Below are 6,000 nucleotides of genomic sequence, written 5' to 3' on the forward strand. Positions count from 1 at the left end.
ATATTCACAAGACGATTGCTATATCATACACAAGTACAATTAAATGCCTTTCTTGCAAGCTCTAAAACCAGCAATGCGTAGTAGTTTATAGTAGTTTATATAAACAGCTCATGCATTCAGCATGTCAATACTTCTTACAAAAACAAGTAGTGATGAAGTCAATCCCTCCTCCACTTTGAGCCATGAGAGATTAATATGCATATTATACTGGATACTGGGTGACTAGGGATCGGGATATATGATAAACAGAGCAGCAGCAGCGTATCTGAAGATTGTATGTGAGTGTGTGTGCGTGTGTGTGTATGTGTATGTGTGTGTGTGTGTGTGTGTGTGTGTAGAGTCCTGTGAGTGTGCATAGAGAGTGCAAAAATACAAGTAAAATACTTTATTTAACTAGGCAAGTCAGTTAAGAACAAATTATTATTGTACAATGACAGCCTACTCCGGCCAAACCTCCCCTAACCCGGACAACACTGGGCCAATTGTGCGCCACCCTATGGGACTCCCGATCAAGGCCGGGTGTGATAAAGCCTTTATTGCCCCTAGTAGCGAAGGAGACGTGTTGATGGAAGTTGGGCATCACAACAAAGAAAGCCTTGTACAGTTTGTTAACTGCCAGCTTGTTATTTTTCTTGTCCTGAGACAATAATAGCCTAAAACCCACTCAGGAGGTAGAAGGGTCGGCATTTGACCATCAGGTATTCCAAGGGTCAACAACGGGTCAAGACTTCCACTGCACTCTAGTCGGCACACCATTTGTTGTTGATGAAGAGGAAAACCCCTCCCACTGTCAATATCCCTGACTTCCCTGTCCTGTCCACTCGGGAATGGAGAATCCATCGAGTTGGATAGCCATGGGGGGTACCTCAGAAAAGCAGAGAATATTGCAGCTATGAGAATCCCATTGGTAACAACTCTGTGATCGGAGGTCATCCGCCTTATTATCAAGTGATTCTATTGGCCAAGATTGTTCACCCATCTTGGTCAAAAGAATGGAGGGTATAGGGGGCCAGTTTTCCCTTCACCTTAATCTCGCCAGGACTCCTGCTTTTGCCTCTGTAACACCGGCGTTTCCTCTTGGATACATCAAAGATTGGGTCAGAATTACAGAAAGAGCCCAGGGCTGATGAGTAAAAGTCAGAGCTAAATCCAGAATTGAGGTAAGTAACTGCCGATCTGATGTTCAACATTTCGTGTCGGTTATAAGAAATGATAGCGGATACATTTTGTGAAAATAAAGTACAAATGAACACCAAAAGAATGACAAAATAGAAAATTGGGTCGGAGCGCACAAAACTGCGGCCATCCAGTATGGTGTCATCTTTTCAACAGTCAACATCAGTGGAGGCTGGTGAGAGGAGCTATAGGAGGATGGGCTCATTGTCATGGCAGGAATAGACATTTGACTCCGTTCCATTTATTCCATTACAGCCAATGAGCCTGTCCTCCTATAGCTCCTCCCACCAGCCTCCACCAGTTAACAATTTCGGAAGTACAGACCACCAGAAATAGGTTGAGCGCCATCCAGTGGCGAAAGTAAGCACTACCACAAATGCACAGTCAAAAAGGAAAATAATTAATGTCACCTCTACTCCCGCTCCGGCGCTCAACATTGCCGGTCTACTAACCACCGGTCCTGGCAAGCATCATTACACACACCTGGCAACCATCATTAAGCACACATGCGCCCCATCATGAGGTACAGCTGGACTCCATCACTCCCTGATTAATAGGAACGAACATAGAATGAATACAAAAACAGGAATAGTGTCTAAACATGAAAACAGGAAACAATACTGCCTAATGGGTGATACAACGGAGTGCTAGATAAAGGTGAAGTAAACTCAACAACTGCACTTGCTTCCTGACTCCCTGCATCTCCATTACAGAATACTACCTCACAGAATGAAAGCAGCAGCCAAATGAGACATCTCCCAGATGGTCGGCGAACAGGGGGAACTACTTCGCCAACACCATGACCAGATGGCGCAACTGGGGACGACTATGGATGAGGTCCTCTGCGTTCTTCAACGTCTAAATCTTCCTCAAAGGGCGCCACCCACAACGAGCGGAGGATCTTCTACCATGAGTCAACCCAGCGAGCCAGCACCCCAGCCCATTCAGCAGTCTGCCCAGGTCAACGATGCCCGTTTGTCTCTTCTGGACAAATATGATGGGACTCCATCCAAATGCAGTGGCTTCCTCCTCCAGTGCTCCCTCTATTTTGCTCATCAAACGGGAGCCCCCACCCCCGAGAGGTCCCCGAGAGGTTGCCCTGGTTATTTCACTGCTGAGTGGGATACGGCCATCTGGGAGAGAGGAGGAGCTGGGTTCCTATGGGAGGTTCATGGCTCTGTTCAGAGGAGTCTTCGATCATCCACGGGAGGGCAGAGAGGGGGGTGAGCAACTACTCCAACTACAGCAGGAGGACCCTGTCATACCACCCAGGTTCAAAGAACATCAAAGCCGATTCCCTGTCACGTCTCCACGATTCGGGAGAGGTTCCGGTCCTGAGGGAGCCCATCATACTGCCCTCCCGAATCGTTGCGCCTGTGCTTTGGGACATAGACGTGGACATATGCCAGGCTCTAGAGAGGGAACCTGCGCCTGCTACCTGTCCTCCGGAGAGCACCCACATTCTTACCGAGGTAAGGGATCGGCTATTGACCTGGGCGCACATGTCCCTTGCCGCTGGACACCAAGGTATCGCCCGACCCGCTCAATCCATCTCCATTAAGTGCTGGTGGCCCACCTTTGCGCAGGACGTCGCCCGCTACATCAATTCCTGCTCAGTATGTGCTCAAACCAAGTCTTCCTGGCATGCCCCAGCAGAGTAACTCCTTCCCCTCCCAGTGCCTGAGCGGCCTTGGTCCCATCTGTCTATAGATTTTGTGACTGATCTTCCCCTGTCTGATGGTTTCACCACTGTTATGGTTGTTGTGGACAGATTCTCCAAATCCTTTTGTTTTCTCCCTCTCTCTGGTCTACCTAGCACTCTCCAGGTCTTCCGGTACCAACTGGGGTCCTGTCCCCAATTCACGTCACGAGTATGGAAAGCCTTCATGAAGAAGCTGGGGGTCATGGTCAGCCTTACATCCGGGTACCGGCCTCAGTCCAACGGGCAGGTGAAGAGGACCAACCAGGAGCTGGGGAGATTCCTGAGGAGTCACTGTTGGGACCGGCAGGGGGAGTGGACCCGGTTCCTTCCCTGGGCAGAGTACGCCCAGAACTCAGTTCGTCACTCCTCCACCGGGCTGTCTTCCTTCCAGTGTGTCCTGGCATACCAGCCGGCCCTGGCCCTGTGGACCCCGAGCCAGACCGAAGCCCCTGTGGTGTACGAGTGGTTCCGGCGCACCAAAGAAGTTTGGAACGCTGGCCACGTGAGGCTCCAACGCGCTGTCTGACTGCCAGAAGGTGCAGGCGGATCGCCACCGCAGTGAGGCTCCTGTGTTCCATCCTGTTGATCGCCTGTGTTCCATCCTGTTGATCTCGTCTCTCCACCAGGAACCTCCCACTCCGCCTGCCCTGCCTAAAGCTGAGCCCCAGGTTTGTGGGGCAATTCAAAATCCTCCAGAGGGTCAATGAGGTAACATACTGATTACAGCTTCCCACAAACTACCAGATCTCACCCTCTTTTCACGTTTCCCTCCTCAGGCCGGTGGTTCCTGGTCCCCTGGCTGATGTCGCCCCCCACGACACCCCTCCACCTCCCCTGGACATGCTGTCAGATCCCTCCTGGACTCTCGATGTCGTGGGGGTCGGCTCCAGTAGCTGTAGGACTGGGAAGGTTACTGTCCAGAGGAGCAGTGTTGGGTTCCGGTGGATGACATTCTAGATCCCAACCTCATCCGAGATTTCCACTTTCGCTGACCGGACCTGCCCGCTTCTCGACCGTGCCCTGGCCGGCGTTGTCCTGCAGCTGACTCCCTGCGTCTCCATTACAAGAAAAATAATACTTTTTGTGAAATAGAGGCATACTAAGACAAAAGAAACATGACAGTGTGTAAATGACAACACATTATTGCAGGAAATTTATTAAAATGCTGGAAGTGAATGCTGGACTTAGACAATTAACTATGCAAATGAGCAAATGCGTATTAAGGAAATAGACACCTGGTTCAAATAGAAGCCTGTCTTAATGTGTACAGGGATTTAATCAAATAAATGCCCGGGCTATTAATTTAAGTTTTACAGTAGACAACTTCTGAAAAACTGGGCCCTGTGCATTATGACTGCAATAAAGGCTGCCTGGAATGTCCCTTCTAGGCGAGATGCAGTAGAATACTCAAGAGCTAACTAAAGAAGCTATAGCCATAATACGTGTGCTTTGGATTGATTACTCTCACACATACACTGTGTCTGTTTCACCTTTCTCTGATTAAAAACACCAACTGACAACACAGCACACCAAAGCTTCCACATACCACTTGCTCTCTCACTCACTGCTGTCTACGCTGTATTTCCCCTTGGAAGACAGATATAAAGCAGACAGGCAGGCAGAGCAAGCAGCATGTACTGAACCACTGTTTACATGTGCTTACGTCAGAGAGGATGAACAGACACAATGAGCCCTGAGTGACACACATTCTCCTCCTTAGCCCCTAATGTAAGAGACCTGTGAACAGCAATTTAGCTTTTATTAAGTAACCTATTAATTTACATTTAATTACTGCAGTGGGCTAAATCAGTGTTTCTTGGTAGTCAAACAAACCTACTTTAAAGTAAAAGTATACACCTCACACCTCATGGTTATGGGTTTATAAAAAAGAAGACACCTGTACCGTGTCAGATATAGAGTTGAAGTGTCTTCAATTACCAGTTTACATCCCAATATTACACTTTATATACATCACAGAAGACTGAAATATAACAAAACCGTTTGACATAGAAACACCAGAGTTGATTCATTATAGAATTATTAAAAATATGAATAACAAGCTTTGGTCATTCGACTGCAAGAAAAGGGCTACGTAAGTTAGCAGAAGTTCTTATCCAAAGAGACTTACAGGAGCAATTAAATAAAATCTAATTTGTAAACAACATGTGTAGACTAATAGTGAAATGCTTACTTTCGGGCCCTTCCCAACAATGCAGAGAGAACAAAGATATACACACTGCTCAAAAAAATAAAGGGAACACTTAAACAACACAATGTAACTCCAAGTCAATCACACTTCTGTGAAATCAAACTGTCCACTTAGGAAGCAACACTGATTGACAATAAATTTCACATGCTGTTGTGCAAATGGAATAGACAACAGGTGGAAATTATAGGCAATTAGCAAGACACCCCCAATAAAGGAGTGGTTCTGTAGGTGGTGACCACAGACCACTTCTCAGTTCCTATGCTTCCTGGCTGATGTTTTGGTTACTTTTGAATGCTGGCAGTGCTTTCACTCTAGTGGTAGCATGAGACGGAGTCTACAACCCACACAAGTGGCTCAGGTAGTGCAGCTCATCCAGGATGGCACATCAATGCGAGCTGTGGCAAGAAGGTTTGCTGTGTCTGTCAGCGTAGTGTCCAGAGCATGGAGGCGCTACCAGGAGACAGGCCAGTACATCAGGAGACGTGGAGGAGGCCGTAGGAGGGCAACAACCCAGCAGCAGGACCGCTACCTCCGCCTTTGTGCAAGGAGGAGCAGGAGAAGCACTGCCAGAGCTCTGCAAAATGACCTCCAGCAGGCCACAAATGTGCATGTGTCTGCTCAAACGGTCAGAAACAGACTCCATGAGGGTGGTATGATGGCCCGACGTCCACAGATGGGGGTTGTGCTTACAGCCCAACACCGTGCAGGACGTTTGGCATTTGCCAGAGAACACCAAGATTGGCAAATTCGCCACTGGCGCCCTGTGCTCTTCACAGATGAAAGCAGGTTCACACTGAGCACATGTGACAGACGTGACAGAGTCTGGAGACGCCGTGGAGAACGTTCTGCTGCCTGCTGCCTGCAATATCCTCCAGCATGACTGGTTTGGCGGTGGGTCAGTCATGGTGTGGGG

This window comes from Salmo trutta, chromosome 26 (assembly GCF_901001165.1).
Source record: "Salmo trutta chromosome 26, fSalTru1.1, whole genome shotgun sequence".
Taxonomy (NCBI): domain Eukaryota; kingdom Metazoa; phylum Chordata; class Actinopteri; order Salmoniformes; family Salmonidae; genus Salmo; species Salmo trutta.